This window comes from Emydura macquarii, unplaced genomic scaffold, assembly GCF_026122565.2.
Source record: "Emydura macquarii macquarii isolate MOO-44397 ecotype Brisbane River unplaced genomic scaffold, CSIRO-AGI_Emac_v2 contig_705, whole genome shotgun sequence".
Lineage (NCBI taxonomy): Eukaryota > Metazoa > Chordata > Testudines > Chelidae > Emydura > Emydura macquarii.
In genome coordinates, this window is record NW_027130842.1 from 11,294,277 (window position 1) to 11,317,170 (window position 22,894).

The following is a 22,894-nucleotide window of genomic DNA, read 5'->3' on the forward strand; positions in this document are numbered from 1 at the left end:
CCTCTGAGTGGCGGTAGTTATGTTGGTGGTAGAAGCTCTCTCCCTGACATAGCACTGTCCACACCTGCGCTTATGTCAGTATAGATTACATCACTCAAGGGAATGGTTTATTCACGCCCCTAAGCGACATAACTTATACCGATTTAAGATGTAGTGTGTACATAGCTTAATATCCAGATTCTGCAGTCATTGACTTATATGATTTTACCAGGCCTACTCACATGCTTAAAGTTAAGCATGTGTGTAATTGTTTGCAGGATCAGGTACTAAGATAGAAAGCTATAATTAAAATCTAAAAGTATCTTGTCAAATGTGGACCAAATTTAGGTTGTATAAGAACAATATTTTACAAAACCTAAGATTAATAGGACTGTTTACAGGGACAAATAAACATTCTTCTTCAGTTATTTGTAAGACACTTCAGCATGTGCTAGTGTATTGCCAGTTTTTGCAGTTTTATCACAAATATCTCATATTTGGTGTTTTTAAACCACAGCTCTTGGAGTCTTGTGATTTTGTAAGAAATTCAGCTTTTGTTTTATTTTAAGTATGTTTCTTTCCTTAATGATTATGTAGAAATACTAGAAAACACAAACCTTAAGGCTGAAAAACCAGAAGCAAATACAAATAAGCCAAAGTTTATTCTTATTTTTAAAAAAATCTCATGATTTTTAAGTTGTTTGGGTTTTTGATTCAGGGTGTGATGGTACCAATGCTGAGGAATCTGATAGCAAAATTGACTAGCTATGGGTTACAAAAAGTGAACCAGACTAGTATTCAAGTAGGTCACTAACATAAGAAGTGAAACTGACTAATTGTCCAAACATAGAGATAAGAAGAGTAAACAAGTAGCATGGGATGGAAAGTAGATCATCCTTCAGTCTGAAAATTATTCATCTGCTATATTTATAGTATCTAAATTAGTATAAAATGAAAATGATTGAAAAAAATCTCTCTACTTATTTCAGTTAATTGACTTTGTGCATTTGATCGCAATAGTGCATAGTCAGTTTTAATTTTTCTCTGTATGGTGAGTTAGGCTGGGATCCTGCATCAGGATATTCTGACAGTTTGACCCGTGTCCTATTAACATGAGACTTCTTGGCCATAAAGTCTCATCCCGATCCAGAATTGGGGTTTTTATTAGGCAGTTTCCTCTGTTTGAGTGGATCTTTCACAAAGCAACCCAAAACAGAGAAAACATGTTTAAACCCAGGAAAATGTGATTGTAAAGCCACAAAACTCCCAGGAAGACTCAGGAGGCAGGTGTAATATGCAAAACCACTTTGAACGGTTTTTTTTTTAATTGACTAGATTTCAAATTGACTGTGTCCCTTTCCCTTTTTAATAGCCTCTAAACTCAATCCCAAGAGACGCAATTACCCCATTAATCACCGTATTATAATATTTTAAAAGGACACGGCCAGGTGTCTCATCATGCCATATGATCAAGGGGTGTGGCTCCAGTACGCGAGTTTCCTCTGTGGGAGTTAGTGTTGCAAGTGATGTAAATACTAAGCAACTTGTAATTAAAGGGTAAGTGGCCCAAGCTAGTCACGGCTACCGTAGCGCTTCCGTTTTCCATAAGGACTGGGAGGAGGCGTTTTAAAGAGAACAAACAAGGCGGTGAGGGCTGTAAGGTCAGTGTAAGCGAGGAGGGAAGCCCCCGGAAAGTGGAGTGCTTGCTCCGTGTGTGAAAACAGTAGCTGGTTTTTCTTTTTTTTTTTTTCTTCCCCCCGCGGCTGTAATTTGACTGTTCGCTTTGGCGTCGCTCCAGAGCCAAATCCAAGTGGTTAATCTCTCGCTCCCAGCTTTTCCCACCCTGGGGCGTGGGGGGAGGGGCAAGTCAGCTGCAGCCGGAGGCCGAGCCGTGCCTCCCTGGTGGGGAGGGGCCGCGGCTGAGCTGCGGCTGGAGCTGGAGGGTTTGTTTTACAAGCCGCCCCGGCTGCACGGGAGGAGCAGGAAGTTTGGAGAATAAGCTGCTGCTGCTGCTGCTCTGCCCTAGCGCCGGAGCGGAGCGGCAGCCGCGAGCCGCCAGGGGACGAGCAGGCACCGAGCGCTGCCCGCCGCGGGGCGACTGAGAAAGCCGGAGAGCGGCTCTCCCGGCGCCCGGATTTAAACGGCGAGGCGAGGCGGCGGGGAAGCCCTGCGGGAGCTGCCGGCATCCCGCGAAGAGCCTGGGCTTTGTTCTGCGGCGCTGCCTCCTCCTCCCCTGCAAACCCCCAGGTAGCGCGTTTCCCTTCTTTTCCCCGGGCGGGGGCTGCCCCCCAGCTAGGCTCCCTTCCCCCCTCCGCCCCCCACACACTGGGGAGCCCGAGCATGCTCGCTCCACCGCCCTTCCAAGGCAGTGCAAAGGGGGGCTCCCCACGGGGAGAAGCGGGGCCGCCGGGAGCCGCCTGGTTCCTCCCCCCCGCCGGGAGCCGCCTGGTTCCCCACAACGGTTCGGGCTGCTTCGGGAGCAGGCAGCGGTGGGTTCCCGGCTTTGTGAAGGGGGGGCCCGGCTCCGCGGGGGTGGTGAGCTTGCGGGAGCTGCCGCCAGCTCGCGCCCCTGCCCGGTGAGTCCCTGCGGGGACGCGTCGCTTGGGCGCTGCGGGACAGGAGCGGGAGCTGCTTCCAGCCAGCGCGTCCTCCCCTCCCCTCCGCGAGCCGGTGCGGACACGCGGGTCCCCTGGGTGGGCGGGCGGGATTCTCCTGTTTCGCTTCACGCGGGTTACCTGCGTTACGGAGCGAGGCTAGTCGGCAGCCGAGCTGTGACTAGGGGGGCGTGTGCGCTCGGTGCACGGGCCGTCCCGGCGCCTCTTGCTTTCTTTGCAAACCTTTAACGCGCCCGGTGTGGGCAATGTGCGCGCGCGCGCTGCCGCCCGCCTAGCCCCGCTTTTGGAGAGGGGCCAGGAAAGTGTGGGGCTTTGCACGGCGGCGGGGCTTGCTGAGGTGAGCCGCGAGCCTTTCGGGTCTAGCCCAGTGGCAGGCAGCGAGCGGGGCTGGTGCGGGAGGAAACACCTGGCCCCTTTCAGCTTTGTTAAAGTGACATCTGAGGCGGGGACAAGCTATTGCTTCAGCAATATTAGCCTTCCTGGAGGCAGCGACTGCCTCTGCCATGCTAAGGCTTCTCCTGCCTGGGGGTTCACTGATAAGTATAAGCCAGCCAGCGGAAGAGCCATTGTGTCCACAAACTTTCTGAAGGGGGGGGAAGGGCTTTAAAAGTAAACTCCAGGCCATCCCTTCCCTTGTGGCTCGCTTTGAATGAGCAAAATCCATCAATTTAAAAGTTGTTTGGATTAACCTCCCACTTTGTCTTGCTCCTCTTTCCACTCCAGGACTGTACAAATCTGTGACATGTAAATAACTCCCTGCAGGCATAGCACATCGGGTAGTGCAGCATACGGTGTGTAATATATTTATGAAGGGTACAAGCAAGGTTCAGCTACTTTTGTCCACAAAAGAACTAGGAGTCACCAAAAGAAATGAATAGGCAGCGGGTTTAAAACAAACAAAAGGAAGTATTTCTTCACGCAGTGCACAGTCAACCTGTGGTGCTCTTTGTCAGAGGATGTTGTGAAGGCCAAGACTATAACTGGGTTCAAAGAAGAACTAGATAAATTTATGGAGGATAGGTTCATCAATAGCTATTAACCAGGATGGGCAGGGATGCAAAATCATCCTCCGAAGTGTCCCCTAGCCTCTGCTTGCCAGAAGCTGGGAATGGGTGACAGGATGGATCACTTGATGGTTACAAGTTCTGTTCATTCCCTTTGGAGTACCTGGCATTAGCCATTGTTGGAAGACAGGAATCTGGGCTAGATAGACCATTGGTCTGACCTGCTATGGCCATTCTTATGTTCTTACTTTGTGTTTGACTACAATTAAGTGTGATGATCTTAAAATAAATCTGAGCAAAGGAGATATTTTGTACACACAGCCCCAGAACTAGTTTTTGTTAACATTTAACATACTGCAGTATCAAATCTCTGAAAGTTTAATACACATTGCATAATAGCTCTATTTTTCACCACATATTGTTATAGCCAAAATGCATGTTTAGAATTTATAGAGCTTTATTCCAAATAATTATGTATTTTTATTAAACCTGACTCTTAAAATAAATGCAGTTAGTGTAATTTGGTCGTGGTGACTGTTCCTAAAGCATTTTAAAAATGTGACCAATCATATTCATATATACTTTCTTTTTTGAAAGGAGTAGTCTTCCTGTCTCCCTTTTGGAGCCCTGACAATCTCCCAATCCCTTGTCCTTGCTTTCTTTCCCTGACCTTTAAGGCCATTGTCCTTCTGGCTGAGAGAGGCAAATGGGATGTTCTTCAGAACCCATCAACTCCAATCCTTCTATCAACCAATGGGACACCGTTGAATAAGATGATTCACTTCATTTCCCCTCATCTTTTCAAGGCCACAGCTCTCCCAGCATAAGGAGCAAGGGGGCTGGAACAAAACTTACTTTCACATTGGGCTGGCTCTTATCTTTTTTTCCTTTAATTGTTAATTGGGAGACTGATTCAGTTGTGATTTAATTTATATCTTATCCTTTCATCCCTAATGTTATTCGTATCAAAAGTGTGAGCAAATAATTACATGAAACAGTCTACAATGAATGGGTGATTTAATGATAGTAATTAATACTAATTCTATATTAGTAGTAGTTGTCTTTGCCTCTCTGTTTCCTTCCTGGAGGGAACTGCCTGGCACTTGTGGTTCAGATTTCCACAAGTGTTTGTTGCTCAAGCCTCTAGCTAAATTTGTAAAGGAATTCTGTTAGCTTGTACAAAGCTAAATCTGGCTATAGCAACTACTGGGGATGTATAATTCATTGTGGTTAGAAAGGTACAGTATATAAGCTTTATTTTTAAACTGCTGATTTTTGTGGCATGCAGTTGTCTTAATTCTGAGAACTTTTCAAGATGCTTGTGGATGCTTTGTCTGACAATATGACAACACAGAATATGAATAAAGTTAAATCTCATTAACTTCACAGATGCTTCTTTTAGAATAGTGAGGGAGTGAGTTGAAGATCTTTCCCCTCCAGGTCATTAATTGGTTCCCTCATACATCCAGATATTCAGGTTTTTTAACTTAAGCTTTTCCCCACTCCACAAATTTGGCAAACTGGAAACTACGCACAGTGCTCTAAGAATGTTTCAGTAGCTTCAATATTAAATGTTTGTCGTGTTACCATGGTGTTTGCATACTATCGGATATTTCTAAAGGTTTAAATAAACAAGGTGGAGTGGGATGTTGGGGTGTGTGTATATATGTTATAATGTTTAGAACTTCTATAACCTCCGTCATTAATATAGTGTTTGTTCTTACTGATATTTTACCATAGTTCTTTGGTCTCTTTTAAAGGGTGCAGCTGTGTTAGAATTAAGGCACAGAGTAACATTTAAAATTGCTCTGAGTTTGGGGTCAAATATTTCTCATTTTTAAAATGCTGTGCAACTCTTTGAAAGCTTGCCACAAATTGTCCTCATTTGAATAGATGATGCAATGAGACTTCTTAACTAGAATGCCTTTTAATTGTGAGAACCACATTGACAGAGAGAAGTTAGAAATGTAGCTTCTAAAGGGTAAATCTCCATCCAGATTGTTTGTGCTTTTGTGGAACAGAGGGAGAGGGTTTATTTAACCTGCATTTTTATGTGCACCTCTGAAGTGAAGCCCAGGTGATTTAATACATGGCTGTTGAGATGCTTTCAGTAGAGGACCTCTGCTTCCATTAAACCTTTTTATGGAAATCGTAGAGAAGTAACCTTCCTTGTTGTGAGTCACCTTCAATTTCTTACTTTTCCCTGACTAGGATGCAAGAGTGGGATCCATAAAAGGACTTTGGTCTGGTCTACACTAAAAAGTTAGATTGATTCTGTGTTGCTTGGTGTGTGAAAATCCACCGGGGAGCAAGAGGGGGAAATTCTTTCATCAACCTAGCTACCGCCTCGAGGAGATGGATTACTTACACTGATGGGAGAACACCTCCCGTTGGCATAGATAGTGTCTACACTGAAGCGTTACAGTGGTGCAGCTGCAGCTGTGCCCCTGTAGTGTTTCAAGTGTAGACAAGCCCTTATGTGCCACAGTGCTGTGTGTATTGGCACCTTGAAAATCACAGGAACAACACTGCAATTCCCAAAGCTGAATTAAGGTATCTATAATTCCCTATGCAATGACTGGAGACAGATAAGTACCTAAGAATATGGTCCATGAAAGCCAGCATGCGAGGCAGAGAGCTGCCCAAGTTAGCCAGTCGGGAGATGCTAATGGGAGGAGTGTGTCTTAAGCTTTGCCCCTCTCACTGAGATAGGTGCCTACCAGGAGCCTCTCTCTGCTTAGCAATCCACGAACAAGAACCCATCATCTGTAGTCAAGTGCCTATGGTGTTTCTTGCAGGAATGAGTTAGGCACCTGCATTGCTCCACACAAAATGGCCGAAGGGGAAGGGGTGGTGCCACCACCCACCTTACGACCTTTAGCCCAGTGGTTAGAGCACTTGCTTGCCAGAAGGGGAGAAAAAGTTGGTACAGGGGTCTTCCACATCATAGGAGAGTGCTCTAATCACTGAACTCTGGGATAGTCTGATGTTAGTTTCTCCTGTTGAAGCTGCTGCACTGTGGATAAGTAATCAAAGAGTGACTGGACAGAGGGACTGGATGCAGGGTCTCCCACCATTTTCTTTCTCTCTCTCTCTCTCTCTCTCTCTCTCTCTCTCACTGACTGTTCCACTGTGGATAAATATTTAAGTAGTCATTGGCCAGAAGAGAGAGAGAAAATGACTCTGTATACCAATGGTTAGAGCACCCACCTGAGGGTTGGGAAACACCAGTTCAGGAAAACATCCCTATTCAGGAAGGATGTGTAAGACCTCAATTGGATAAGCATGTTTTCCTGAATTGGGGCTTTAGATTGTAAACCCTCCAGTGCAAAGATATTGTCTCTTCTATATTTGTACAGTACTCAGCACAACAGGGCTCGGATCCTTATTGAGGTCTTCAGGAGCTATCGTAATATTTACTACTACTAATGTTCTGAATGGTATCAGATGACCCAGTAAAAAATTCTGATACTCTACCTATAGTAGTACACCCACCATCAACATTAGTGGTGGGCCTGCATCGGTGTAGACAATACCTCTGTCTGTGTAGTGGCTTCATCTGCAGCCTATGGTTAGGAAAACTGTTGAAATCTAACCAAAGATATCGTATACCGGGGGACACAAATATAAAGTGATATTAGTGTTTTAAAAGAATGCTGTCATAGATTAAACACAGCAATCCAAAAACTTCAAATTGAAATTAGTTTGTATATTGAATTTGTCTCTATTTGTGCAATTCATAGTTGTCAGCTCTCTAAGATGTAAGGGTGCAACACTGGATTTTGTGTTTTTAAAAAACAAACAAAACATTCAGAATGGATGTTATAAAATGTGTAATAAATGCCAACTGAGGAACACAACTTTAAAAAATAGTCAGAAATATAGAATTAATGGTTTTAAGAAAACAAACCTCAAATCAAAGCATTTAATAAGACACAGGATCATTTACAGGGTTCCTCCTATGAAAGTAAATCTGAGAAACAATCTATAAATCAACATTTACAATTCTAAGTTTGTTTAAAGGAATTTGACTTCTGCATACAGAGCAAAATATAAACAGGAACCTACAAGAGAATAATTACTAGGTGAGTATTTAGAGGAATACATTTTATCTGCATTTAGTTGCTAAAGCAAACTATTTATTATTGCAGTAGAAATTAAATTGCCTTAAGCTTCTCAAAAACCAAAGCTGTTACAATGTTACATAAATTCATTAATAAAATACATTTAAAAGTGTAAAATAGCAACAAAAATCACTACTGTGCTATAAACATGAGAGACATTTGAAGTGCGGTGTTACTCTGAAAAGTAATGGTAAAATATGGCACTGTTATGCAACAGATCAATTCCCTGACTCTTTTCAGAGTCTTCATGCTTGCTGATGTTAGTAATAAAAATAACATTTTACTACCTTTTATTCCCACCATGTATTAGTTTTGCAATTTTAAGAGAAGGTAAGTAGGAGTCACTCCAGACCTCTACAAAATTTGAAGAAAATAAGACAATAGGAGTGTCAGTGAACACTTAGTTTGGCATAGAACATCTTTGTTACTGGTGGACTGAATGTGCAGGGCTGCCAGTGAGAAAAGATACTGTTTTACTTGCAGAATGAGAACATCTGACATGGAAATCATGGAGAGAGGGCAAACATAGATCCCTATGATGCAATTTAACTTATTTTCTTACAAGATGTTTTTCAGAGAAGAAACACACTTCAAGCAGACTTTTTTTTTGTTTTTGTTTTTTAACTGAGTCTTTTGTTCAGAGTTTCAGAGAAACTAGCTAAGCCCTTTGTGTAGCAGTAACAGTTTTTCCAATTGAGAACATTTTTAAAAAAAATCATGGGTCAGGTTCATGGCTTTGAAAATCAAGACAATCTTTTGGTTTTTGAGCCTGTGGATGGGAGGTGTTACATTTTCCAGCTTTTCTCTGCAATCATGATGAATCAAAACTTTTAAAAAAGAAAGCTGAGATTCCCATGTAATAACATGACTCCAGGACTTGGGGCTTTCAGAGAAACATCAGTTACAGTGAAAGATGGTAGAGTTGCAAGACTGAGGAGAAAAAGGGGATTACAAGTCAATAGAAATGTTTAGTTGGACAGCAGCCTTTGTGGTAGTAAGAGTAAAATGTCAGCATTTGAACTTGGTAGTATATATGAGCTTTGTACGTAGTTACAGTGTGAGAAGTGGTCCTGACTACACTGGCCCTACATGCACTGGGCCTTTCCATCATTCTTTAAACCAGTTCATGTTAATTCCATTTCAACAGGGTATGCTTGACTAAATGCTGCAGTGTCAGAACCCCATTCTCGCCTTGATAAGGACCTAGGCTAGAACTCCTTTTTCAGACATGATTCTGTTGTGGTTTAGACTTGACCAGCTGACTGGCCAAACTAAATTTAAGTAGAGTTAGCCTAAATTGGTGGTGGTCTGTGATTTTTAGATGGTTCAGTTTATATTTATATATATGGTTCAGGTCTGTGGGGTAAAATTGCGGCTGCTAATGCAGAAGCCCTGAAAGAATCTTACTAGTTGTGCAGGCAAGGGTTAATCCATGTCTATGATATGCTCTGTTGCTGAGTGAATCTCCTTTTGAGGCACTTGTAAGGCACTCAGATATCACAGTTGTTAGGGAATGCATATTTAGACAATGTAGTTTGTCTTCCACCTGACTGGCAGCTGTCTTGCAGATAAGCCTATCTCTGAAACTGGGTGCTGCTTAAAGGGTCGATCTTACAAGATTCTGGGTACCCACACTCCTATGCGGTCTCTGATTAGTTAATGCCTCACATCCAAACAACTCGATTCATAATATTTGTTTTGAACTTGGCATTCCATTAAAACCTTTGTATTATCCCCTAGCCCAAGGTCTTAAGGGTAATTTAATAAACAGAAACACCGAAGTAATTGGATTTGCAGAAGTTCAGGCTTTGCTAGACTGAGGCCCAGTTGCTATTGTTGTAGAGCTGAAGTCTGTGCTGAGGGATTGTGTGCATCTGATGAAATTACTGAGCACAGTTGAGCAGAGGGTTGTTGCAGGACCTGTTGAATTAGCTGCACAGGTGTCCAGTTAAAACTGCTATAGATTAAAATCTTTTGATAGCTACAGCTGGGGAAGAGGAGGTGCAGACTGTTTAGCTTATCCTCCAGATATGGACAACTTCCTTTGAGGAAGTGTAGTTCTGTGGATTGGACAAAGGACTGGGAGTCAGGAAAGCTGAGTTATTACTATACCACTGACCGTGTGTGTGACCTTAGATAAGTCAATTCTTCTCTCTATGCCTTAGTTTTCTTATGTCTGAAACAGGAATAATGATACTTCTCTCCTGTTATAAAGCACTCTGAGATCTATGGATGAAAGAAGAGCTGCTTTTTATTATATAGTTCTGTCCTCTCTTCTTCTCCATCACAAAGGAACAGGATTCATTTTACCATGCACAAAGTCTTTTATTGTCTCAGTTTCAAGAGTCTGTATTTTAAATGCAGTCAGGTTAGTAGAGGAAGAAATTAATTGGGTGCAGCTGAGACTAGCATGCCACAATTTATGAAATTGAATACCACAGTTTACTTACTGGTGTCTATTGATCAGTATGATATCTGATTTGTGATATTTCTCAGGCAACTATCACACCTCTGCATCTAAATTACAACATCATGGACATTCCCTCAGGTTTTTCTACCTTTGACCTGCTGCTGGGGCTTTAGAGATGTGAATTTTCCTGCGTTACTTAATTAAATGTGAGTGAGAAAATGGTTGAGATCTTTTATTGTATCAATTTCTGCTGGTGAAAGAGACAAGCTTTCCAAAGACATTGGTCCAGTAAAAATTATTATATCACTGAGGTAATCTCTTTCATATCTTGGGAACAACACCACTGCAAATGTTAATTAAATATATCACCTGAATGGTGGTAAAGATATAAAAACAGTGTTTCTTCTTTTACTGTTACTTAACTTTATGCACAGCACACACACAGGTCTCTCTACTTTTCCTGGATTGCTTCCAAGGGATGACCACGACAAATCAGTGAGACTTTGCTTCAGGAGTCTAGCAGTATGTCTACACAGCAAAGAAGAGCCTACTACTGACCCATGCCAGCTGACTTGGGCTCTTGTGGGGCTCCAGCTGTGGCGCTGTTTCATTGCAATGTAGACTTCTGGGCTTGAGCTGGAGCCTGGGTTCTGGGATTGTCTCATCTACCTGGAGCTGGGCTCCAGTCTAAGCCCAGACATCTACACAGCATCCCAAGCCCCACAAACCCAACTTGGCTGGCATGGTCCATCTGTGTCTAGTTGCTGTGTAGACAGACCCTAGAAGTCTTCAGAAAAAACTGCTGGTGGCTAATTTCATTAATCAGTTACAAGGTCTGATGAAGACTCTGGCAGCAGCTTGATCCCATCACAACTGGCAGCTACTGAAGACTTCTTGGTGTTGGGCCTCAGACCTAAGTTAGCTATCAGTGTACAACCATTTTGGCACTTATTTGTGTTACTCAGGTGTGAAGTGCTAGCATGTTTGGGATTGGTAGTCCAGACAAAAAAGATGACTTCTGTTTTTAATGTTACTCCAATATTTGGCTTGTCAGGTTTGTCAATGTCTCTTTATTACCATATTGCTTCGTATAAGATAACCTAAATTCTAATGCATTTTTATAATGTGCTAACAGTCACAACATGTGAATTTTTACTTTAGTGCTCAATGCAAATTAATGAGCTTGCACTGTTGATCACTGTCTGTCTGGCTAATGTCAGTTCACACTTATGTCAGTAACATTGGGTTATTAAAAATGTCAGCATATACAGATTGTCAGGAAAAATATTAGTGTTTTATTAAATTGTTTTTTTTTTGTTTTTTTTTTTAAAAACAGTGTATTAGAGGCTTACACCAAGGTTTTTTGCGGAGCACGCAAATGAGCCAAAATTGTATTTGGTGTTGTCTGGATATGAGAATTTGTATGAGTGTTTTGGAATCTGATTAAATTATGTGTCAGACTGGAATACCATTAATTGGGTCAGAATTGAGACTGTTGGGTGGTCTCGGCTTGGTTTCTCTTTTGTTAACCACAGCAGAGTAGAGAGAGATCCTCGAATTTAAAATTAAATTAAAATATTTGCTTTTAAAATTTACTTATTTTATTGAGATAGCTTGTATGCTTTGGGAAAGTCTTTTGAGAACACCCAGTATTTCACTCAGTGCCCCAGTAGTGGTCCATTTGTGTATTCCACTGATGAGTTAAATTCAGCTTCACAATGCTGATTTTACAATGAGAATGATTTCAAGGACTACTGTGAGAATAGTATATAGCACCTGTCTTCTTATTATTGGAAATCATTTTGGCTGCCTTCCATCCAGAATATGTTCTGGAAAAAAACTTTGCCCTGAGATGTTTTTGAGAATGATACATTTTTTCAAATTCCTGTGGGTGTTTTTTGTTGCTTTTGTTTGTTTTGATTTTTTTGTGAAGTGAAGTCCTCCAAGGTGCCAAAATGTTTTATATAGAACATTGTCATTACTGGCCAAAGTTTAGTTAACTTACATAATGTGTCTAAATTTAGCTTTCTTTGGGGGTTTTGTTTAACTTGGTCCTGTACAAGGGACAACTCTAAGGGATACTCATACATTCTAGAGATATCTGTTACTAATGTCTTCTAAATGCTGTATGTTTGCTAAGAGTAAGTTTAGTGTGCAGTCTTTTTATTAGTTGTAGTGAATTTCCAGAAAAACTATTTATAAATATGCATAACTATACATTTTATTGATATATAAACCCCAGTATCAGATCCTAATATACTAGATGGCTAACTGGTTTAAGGAGACAACCTGCCTTCTAAATTTTCTGCACAATAGTAAAGAATGGTTTTTATACTAATGTTTGAGAAGAACTTTATACCTGTTGACAACATAGCTACTGCTAAGGTGCCTGAACAAACTCATTCCTCTAGAATTTGAAGAGAGTCCCTTGTTATCTGGAGGTCTTGGGAAAAAGAAAAATATATGAACTAAATGGAAAAGTAGGAGAGAACATATACAAGCTATTTCTTATCTTGGTTTTACTTTAATTACAGCCAAAGTACAACCAGGTACCTGGACACTTGAAAGATTGTGATTGTTACAATATAATCAAAGAGTAAACCTTCTGAAATTACTTTTATGTTACTGTTTCCAAACTCTGAGAAACTTTAATGGCAGTTATTCAACATATTTAAATAGAGTAGAAAACTGACTTAAAAGTTTTCAGGACTAAATTAAAATAATATATTTGTTCTCTTCAGGTAATTTTTACAGAGAAAAATATTGAAACAAGACTGCTTTCTTTAGTGGCCCGAACAGTATTAAGTCTGTTCTGAAGGTCTATTATAGTTTTCCGCATTGTTACTGCAGTAAATTTAATAATTAGGTGGTGAATATTTTTATTAGCTCCTCATAACTAACATCAAAAGTGTCAGTATAGTTTGGTGGCTCTTTTTTTGTTTTTGTTTTTGTTTGAATCATCTGTTTTGATGGGAATCATAGCTCTTTGGTAAGAGTGAATAGAAAGCAGTACTGTTATAATACAGTTTAAGTTAGTGTTAGGGAACGTTTTAAGATGTAGAACTTTGCCTGTTTATGGTTTGGTTCCCTCTAAACCAAAGTAGCTTGGAAGCTCAGCAGGGATTCTATTTATTCTGGCATAGGAACAAGCATCAGGCAGAGCTTTCTGATCTCAAGAACTGGTAATGGTAGAAGGCCTCTGTAATATTGCCAGCCAGCTAAATGCCTGCAGTATTTTGCCATACAGGAAATCAATTGCAGCTGAATGTGCACAGTTTCCACTCCAAATACATAAACATACCTTCCAGTGCTTTTTTTTTTTTAAATCTGTTTTTTATCTAGAGTCTTACTTTAATAATTACTTAAAAGTTCAGAGTTAGAACACTTGATATTTTGTTTCCAAGGAATCTACACACACTCTGGTCTCTTGGCATTAATCATAGTATAGAATAGAAGTATGAAACATAAGTTCAGAAAAAACACATGCTTATTAAGGCACAGTAGTATCTCTGAACCATGAAATGCTGAAAAGCAGGTAAACTTCAACCATTGGTTTATTGAGACTGTATTAATAAAAGGAGGTACATTTACTCTACCTGTTCAGTTCCTGATTGTGTAACTGCCTCAAATATGATGATCTGGAAATGAGCAAAGATGGAAGAGCTGCTGAATATGGATATACTTGAAGAACTGCTCTTATTGGAGAATCTATTTGCTCCATGAAGTCCACAATTCTACAGTCTTGGAGGCTAGGGATTAGTTAAGCAAAATATGTTGGAATAGGTTACATCATCACTTTACCAAAATAGATACCCTGACCTAGCTTTTGAGGACAAACCAGAGTTTGTTGATATTGACGTGTGCCTTACTTGGAGTGGCTCCCTTAAAATATCCAGCTTAGATGTGGATACCAGATAGAACAAGTCTTTGAAGCTAGTGCGGCTCTAGTGGCTTTGAGGCCTTTTTGAACACATAACATCTTCTACCAAGTACTGATGTGCAGACTATCCATTTTGGGTAGAGGCTGGTTATAAACCTGTTTCCCTTTAGACTTGTCTCCAGAGACTTGACAAAAATATCTTGAGACAGAGAGAAAGGATGGTCCAGCAGTGAAGGTGATAGCCTGAAACTCAAGAGACCAGCTTCAATTTCTTGATTCACCACAGACTTAGGACTTGTTTCCACTTACCTCCAAGATTTGGCAGCAGTCAACTGGAGTTACACAAGCTACGCAGAAAACTTGGGTAACTCCCGTCGACTTCTCTGCTTCTCTTCTGCGCGCCGTCTGCACTGCACTGCGCCGACGGGAACCATCTTCTTGTCAAAGCAGCGCTATGCCACTTGAGAAGGTGGTCTTAATACACCAATTTCTGGGTCGACTGAGCGGGTCTTCACTGACCGCTCAGTCGATCCAGAGAAATTAATCTGACAGTGGCGAATTTGCTGCCGTCAGTGAAGAAGTAACCTTAGTGTGTAACCTAGGGTAAGTTATTTAGGGCCACCCCCCCCCCTTTTTTTTTTTAAAGGTATTTAGGTACTGAAAGTTTCATCTAGGTGCCTAGTGGGATTTCCAGAAGTGTCTCTGTGCCTAGTTCCTGTTTTTCAATGGGAGTTAGGCACCTAAGCATTTTTTAAAATCTCATTAGGTGCCAACTGCATCTTTAGGTGCCTATATACCTTAAAAAAAACTGGCTCTTCGGGAACTGAGGTGTAGAGATACTATCTACAAATAGAAATAGTGTACTTTCCTGCCTCACAGGATAAATACATTAAAGATGATGAGGAACTAGAGAACTACAGCAATGGCAGGCATATAGGTGACTAAAGATAATGTAACATCTGAAGGGCTAATGTGGTAGGACACTATCTATTAGTCCTGGCCTGCACTAGGACAATAATTGATTGTAACAACACACTCTGTTGCCAACCCCAAACATTCAAAAGTCATGTGGTAGCACTTCCTCTCCCAAATCATGAGACAGGTTTAAAAATCTAAAACCAAACCAAACCCCCATTTTGAGTTCTTTTTATGTGCCTTTTGGGTCTTGAGCTTTTAGGGAGCATTCAGGTAATTGACTTTTTTTCCAGATCCATTAGGGTGGTTAGCAGCTTGGCTTAAGAAAAAAGAGCTAGAATCTTTATATGAGATCATAGCTCTTTTTTCCTTAAGTTTTGACATGGCACCAGAAGAAACACCAATATCTTAAGAGTTGGCAACACTGCAACATTCGTTGTGTTAGGTTTGGTTGGAGAGTGTGAATGGGGCCAAACTACATTTTAACCAAGTTAAAACTACATCATGATGATGTAGCAATGTGTATTATTAGTGTAACCAAAATGGGATGTAACCTGGTTGAGTCACAACAGAGCTTAACCACCATTGTTAAACTCAGCTGTCTTCCTGTGGAGATAGAATACATATGATCTCCAAGGTCCTGAGTGATCAGAGTTAAGCTCAGGAAGATGCACCAAGAAAGACTTCAAGCAGAGATGGTGTGATTGAATCTCCTGAAGAGGAAATGATGAATGTGTTCCTAATACAAAGATGTGTTTTTCTGATATTTAGCAATTATCTGCATATTTCTCTGTCTTAGAAATAAAACACAGAGATAAAAACACAGAGTGAAGAGGAAATCATTTTCTTATCAAGGAAGAATGATCTTGTGGCTAAGCACAGGACTAGGACTCAGGAGATCTGCATTCTGTTCCTAGCGCTTCCTGAGATGTCCTTTGTGAATGTCATGCCATTTCAAGAACAAATGTATCGACTTTAAGGTCAGAAAGGACATCATCTAGTGTGACCTCCTACACAATGCAGGCCACAGAGTCTCACCCGCCCACTCCTGTAATAGACCCCTAACCTATGACTGAGTTACTGAAGTCCTCAAATAATGGTTTAAAGGCTTCAAGTTACAGAGAAACTACCAGAGAATCCACCAGCATGTGCCTCATGCTGTAGAGCAGCGGTTCTCAACCTTTTCTTCCCGAGTACCACTTGGGCCAGGTACAGTCGACTTGACTGTACTCGACCCGAGTACCACTCGGGGGAAAAAAAGGGAGGGGACTTGCGGCAGCGGCGGGGTTTGGCGGCGGGAGGGATTCGCGGCGGGGTTTCGCGGCGGTGGGGAGAGACTTGCGGCGACTTACATGTAGGAAGCAATACCCGCCGCCGAAACCCTTCCGCCGTTTGTCCATTTGCGGCGGCAAAGTTTCGCAAGGGCGGGCGGGAGGGCACTTCAGGCGGCGGATTCGGCGGCGCAGTACCGCTCGCGTACCACCCAGACTTCTCGTAAGTACCACCGGTGGTACGCGTACCACCGGTTGAGAACACCTGCTGTAGAGGAAGGCAAAAAACCCCCAGGGTCTCTGCCAATCTGCCCTGGGGGAAAATTCCTTCCCGACCCCAAATACAGCAATCCGCTAAATCCTGAGCATGTGGGCAAGACTCATGAACCAGAGACCCGGAAGAACTCTCTGTAATAACTCAAAACCCAACTTCTCTAACATCCCTTCACAGGTCATTGGGCATATTTACCATTAGTAGTCAAGGATCAGTTAATTGCCAAATTAGGCTGTCCCATCATACCATCCCCTCCATAAAGTTATCAAGCTCAGTCTTGAAGCCAGCTAAGATTTTTGCCCCCATTGCTCTCCTTGGAAGGCTGTTCCAGAACTTCACTCCTCTGATGGTTAGAAACCTTTGTCTTATTTCAAGTCTAAACTTCCTAATGGCCAGTTTATATCCATTAGTTCTTGTGTCCACATTAGCGCTGAACTTAAATAATTCCTCTCCCTCTCTTGTATTTATCCCTCTGATGTATTTATAGAAAGCAATCATATCGCCCCTCAGCCTTCTTTTGGTTCAGCTAAACAAGCCAAGCTCTTTGAGTCTCCTCTCATAAGACAGGTTTTTCATTCTTTGAATCATCCTAGTAGCCCTTCGCTGCACCTGTTCCAGTTTGAATTCATCTTTCTTAAACATGGGAGACCAGGACTGCACATGGTATTCCAGATGAGGTCTCACCAGGACGTTGTATAACAGTACTAACACCGCCCTATTTCTACTGGAAATACCTTGCCTGATGCATCCAAGGACCTCATTAGCTTTTTTTCAGGGCCACATCACATTGGCGGCTCATAGTCATCCTGTGATCAACCAATATGCTCAGGTCCTTCTCCTCCTCTGTCACTTCCAACTGATGCGTCCCCAGTTTATAGCAAAAATTCTTATCAGTCCCTAAATGCATGACCTTGCACTTTGACTATTAAATTTCATCCTATTTCTATTACTCCAGGTTACAAGGTCATCCAGATCTTCTTATGATATGCTGGTCCTCCACAAACTTTATTAACACACTCCCATTTTTTTGTGCCAAGGTCAATTTATCTCCAGGCTTGTGTTGCCCTAGACTAGAGGTTCCATATCCTGTGATAGAATCCTGATTATCTGAAGATCTTGGGGGACCTCAGATCCTCCTTGATAATAGAAAAAGCTGACTCAACAGTGTCTAGAGCAGTGTTTCCCAACCAGTGGGCCGCCAGGCGTGAGCAGGTGTGCCACGGAATTTTCTGAAAAACTACTTGAAGAATACTGGATTGGAGACTATATGGTGGTGTGCCTTAAAATAATTAAAGGTATCAAGTTGTGCTACGGCAGAGAAAAGGTTAGGAACCACTGGTCTAGAGTCTGTATGACCAGAACAGACAGTTGGTTCCCCCAACTGTTCAAAGGATTCTGGTGTTCCTGAGACCTTTGGATTAGCAAAATGGGGATTCTACCGTAAATTTAGTAAACTTGGCAACTGGGTGTAGAAATGATTTCACCCCAGTTCTCAAATCTGGCTGACTGGATGCAAACAAAAAAGGAGCTTTTTAATGCCTCAGAAGAAAGTGGGTATTCAGTGATAAGCCTTGTGAGTAACTCCACAGGCACTGTAGAGGCAAAATATTTGGAGAAACCCAGTTACTTTTAAATAACCTAATTTTATGCGTTTTAGATGAAGTTTTCTAAAGCTGAAACCATTGCGGTGTGTATGTATGTATAACTTTAATAGCACACCTTCTTTGTAATGCAGAGTTCTGGAAATCAGAGTTGCACATTAACTTTTTTTTTTTTTATAAACTAAGGTGGTAATGTTGGAACATTAATTTGAATAATATCATTCATTACCAGCTGATTCCAGGGTTTATAACATATTTCTGTGCTTTATGTTAGCAGTCCAAATGCATTTAAGAGCTTAACCAATTCTCGGTGAGCAGCAGCTTCCTGGCAGAGCTAGTGAAGAGGAAACGGGGGTCTGCTGTGTTTTTGATTGTACAGTGTTTAATTAAAATGAAATTCTTTCTGTAACTTGCATCTGATGAGAATGAGAGGCCTTATGCTTTGCTGGATCAGAAGAATAACTATCATTTTAATTAACAAAATATTTCATAGAGGCCTGGGAGAACTAGCAGAAATTCTTTGCCAATGTTTTGCTAAAATAGCAATGCTTACTGTGCTGTATGTTTTAATGCACATCTTAAAAAATGTTATGGTCTAAACTGAATACATTTGTTACTTATGTTATTTGCTAAAAGTCAATTACAAACCAATTTACTTGAAGCACATCAGCAAGTATTGTACTAACAAACCTAGAGTGTGGGAATATGCCTTGGGAGGTTAGAACAGGCTGTAAAGCAGAGAGACTGAGGGAAATATGAATGTCTTCTGAGTGTGAGATGAGAGAGCTGAAATAAGATGCATTGATCTTGCTTTTTTGTAAAAGTTCAGCTCAGTGGTTAGGTCAGATATTGGCTCTTTGTAGCTCTAATTTTTAATTCTATACAGCGCTACCACATTAACCAATGACTGTTTTGCCAAATTCATACTAGAGAATGTGCCACAAAATAATTCTGATGTTTCTGATGACATTTCCTCTGTAAAAGGCATTTCCTCATTAAGGAGGGGGAAAAAATGTTGTGTGAAGTTTATTTGTTCTGACTCATACGGATTCAACTATTACATCAGGTGTGTGTGTGTGTGTGTGTGTGTGTGTGTGTGTTGTTTTTGTTTTTTTCTTATTGGCTTCTAAGCTTGATTCATTTAAAAATAACATTACGTCACAGCGGGTCTGTTTTTTTTTTTGGTTTTGTTTTTTGTTTTTTTTTAAGGAGACGTTACAGGAGCTGCTGGTGCTCAGCACCTCTGAAAATCACGCTCTCTGTATAATGGAGAAGGAAATGTCAGATCTATGCAGTTGCTCCAGGAATTCAGAGTATGTATTTACTATGCAAAGTGTCTTTTCTTAAATGTCCACTGTTCATCTGTGCATCACTGCATTCAGTGTTTAGATTGTATTTAAGCTTTTTTTCTTAAGCCTACAATCGAATGCATAAGAGCTAAGAAAGCTGCACGTAAGGGTAGGGAGCTGTACGGCTAAATGCTAGTATAGAAGTTGGTTCCTTAAGGATCTATTCTGTCACTAGTGTGTGGGGAAGGTGCATAGAAAGAGCAAAACTGGTTCCAGCTGTGGTGATATCACTTTGATGTGGACACATATTTTACTAGGTTCCTTTACTAGGTCACTGGCAATGCACATACTTAACTTTTTAAGCACACAAGTAGTTCCATTGATATCTATAGGGATATTTAAAGTATTTTGCTGGATTGGGGCCTAGGAATTTTGGCTGAGGCCACCAACTAATTGTAAGTAGGCCACCCAAAAATCCATCAGTTATAAATAACTTCTGGCATTACTGATTGTGGTCAGATTGAAATAATGTCATTATGGACAGTCTAACCCATTTTGTTGTCTTGATGCTTTTATTGAGCCTGCAGTATTCCTCTGATTAGAGTACATTGTACATACTTTATTTTTAAAAAGTTGGGTTTCATATATACTGAAATGCAGTGTGATCTGCATTTGTAGCTGATAATATCAAAGATTGTAAATAGAGGAAAATGGGCTGTCTTTTTGTGGGAGTGGGAGAGGGGAGAATTAGGGAATGTCCTTCTATAGATTTATAGATGAAAGCGACTTTCTTCCATGTAACTTTTTAAAGTAATGACAAGAAACCTCCTCTCAACTTGCCTTGCAAATAGCGAATTGTTATAACAAGGACGCTGCTAAAACCCACTCCAGTGGGTTCTGGCTGACATTTTCCAGCAAGATGGGAAGAGAGACCATATACAAATAAAACCTAATGTTCCTGTGTGATAGTTAGACTCAGGATACTAGACCCACCTACACCAGAACAGCAATCTAATTTTGAAAAAAAGGTGACCAACGAACATGACCCTTGAACCAAAATGTCCACTTAAATGGCTGGAGTTCTAAAGAGACGAATACAATGAGAAATGTAATGATCAGATAAATATTTATGCACACTTGTGTTGGCAACATGTTCTTAGTTTAAGGTTTGGCACATACACAATAGCATTTTTAAAAGTTATTGCCACTTAAAACAATGTTTTTTGTTAGGGCTAAATGACAAAATCTATTGTAGTTCTGAGACATCTATATTACTATGTATCTTGTCAATTCTAGTGAAAAAAAATTCTGCTTTTTTTTTTTTTTTTTTTTAAGGTAAATGCAGAAAAACAGTATGGACCTTATCCCACCTCCATTGATGTCAGTGGGAGTAGGATTAAGTCTTGTATGTTACATTGTCAAAAGATATTTTGCCAAGAAATTCTTGCACATTAAAATGTCAAACAAAATGAATTAAAACAAAAATGCCAAAACACACACTCTGCTTGCCTTTATATATGCAGGGAAGTAGACAGCACTTTCCCTCTGACGTTTTCTATTGTTACAGTCAAATGACCAGGGGAAAATATACACTTCCTTTTGTGTCCAGTAGATAGGAATTCTTAATTGGTGACCGGTACTTTTTTTTCTCACATAAAGGAAATGAATAGGCTATAGTTGATTATTGCACATCTGTTGTTTTGTGTTAAGCGTCCTGTACAGCAATGAAACCGTCTTGAAGATTATTTTTTTCTTTTTAACATTAGTTAACAGAAGGGATATTAGTTACATCTGATTACATTGTTTTCTAAACACAGGTGTAGACAGAACACAGGAAAACAAAATGTAAGCTGGAGGGTGACTTTGCTTATACTTCTATAAACAAATATATAACAAAAAATCTTGCAAAGACTTCAAGGATATACTGAGTTATGTTTGTGTGTCATATTAGTGAGTCATGTCCTTTCAGCGTGATCACTGTATTGTATATGCAATGCTTCAAATCACACTGAGCATGGCTTCCACTTCAGAAAGGAGAAATAAGTTATTATATTCTGTAACATGTACATTAATACCAAAATGTTACATTCCTTTCATTACATAAGATTTTCAATGAAGTTATTTTTAAAATTGCCAGAACTATGATCCCTACATTTTATTGTGGAACTTGATTTTTGTCTAACATTTGTAAAATGTTTTAAAGTGTCTCTTTAAAATGTTAGTGGCCAAATACTCCTGTGGTTTGTAAATGTGGGGTGCCACTAGCAAATTTCAAATCTTCCTGAAAAGAGCATAAGCAGAAATCATTAGAGGAAGCACCAAGACACTATTCTTTGAAAACTGTGCAAATAGTAATAGCATGGAATTCAGTTGCAGTGGTCGAGGCAATGTGAAAAGTGAAAACTTCTATAGAACAAGAATACCTATGTTGCACTCCACCATGTACATGAAAAATAGCTTCCTAAAGTCATCATAAACAACTTCTGCTACAGTTTATCCAATTGTTTTATGTGTCCTTACTGTTTCATCAAAACAGGGATCAAATGTAGCTGTGGGTAGGAAAATGAGAGCAGAACTGGAAAGAGATCTGTGCAGGTAGTGCTGTGGAAAGTCTAATACGGTGCAGGATTATCCCTTGATTTATTTATTTTTTACTGTGAAACACAGGCCACCACATAAAAATTTCAACATTTGCCTAGAATTATGGAACAGTGGCATCTGGGATTACTGCATTTTTCCACCATAAGTTTATATTGGATATTAATGGTACTGTATTTATCAGTTTGTAAATGTTGACTTAGTAGCAACTTCTACTGTTATAAATTCATACTCATATCTTGAGTATGCACAAATCTTCGGCCTACCTGTGAATTCATGGTCACATCTGCTATTACTTCCAAAAGGAGGAATGTCACTGAGCAACCAAATTAGATGCTTCAGTGGGGTCCAGTTAGTCTGTATACAGCAAAAACAATGGGAGTCCTGTAGCATTTTAAAGACTAACAAATTTAATTTCTGCAGGCATAAGCTTTAGTGGGCTGCAATCCACTTAATCAGATGCAAAAAATAGAAATCAGATAGGGTGTGTGTGTGTGTGTGTGTGTATGTGTGTGTGTGTGTGTGTATATATATATATATATATATATATATATATCCAAGGGTAAGGAACAGCAATGGGGAGGGTAGGTGTTAGCAAAGTCCATTCAGTTAGAATAGATGATGCCTATTCACAACCATTGATTAGAAGGTGAGAATGTGTGAACAGTGACAATTACTTCTTGTAATGAGATGACCATTCCAAGTCCCTATTCAGACCCAGTCTGATAGATGCAAACTTGACACAGAGTTCCAGCTCTGCAGTTTCTCGCAGAAGTCTGTTTTTGAAGTTAATTTGTAGAAGTATGGCAACTTTTAAGTCAGCTACAGAGTGTCCTGAGAGATTGATGTGGCATTCCTCTAAAAGTTTACCCATCTCTCCCTTGTTATTCACTCCTAAACAATGGCATGACTCTTTTTTCCCAATATAAAATTG

At 40.5% G+C, this 22,894-nt stretch overlaps 1 protein-coding gene across 4 annotated transcripts in view; it reads left to right on the forward strand.

Moving 5' to 3' along the window:
* Positions 1-1,458: 1,458 nt before the first annotated feature.
* PLEKHG1 (pleckstrin homology and RhoGEF domain containing G1) overlaps positions 1,459-22,894 on the forward strand; it is a 187,458-nt gene continuing 166,022 nt past the window's right edge. For 2 of the 4 annotated variants that reach the window (XM_067542401.1, XM_067542405.1), the window contains exon 1: positions 1,569-1,640. The gene's annotated coding sequence lies outside the window, so the exon portion shown is untranslated. The other 2 variants (XM_067542403.1, XM_067542402.1) reach the window with 2 other exon arrangements.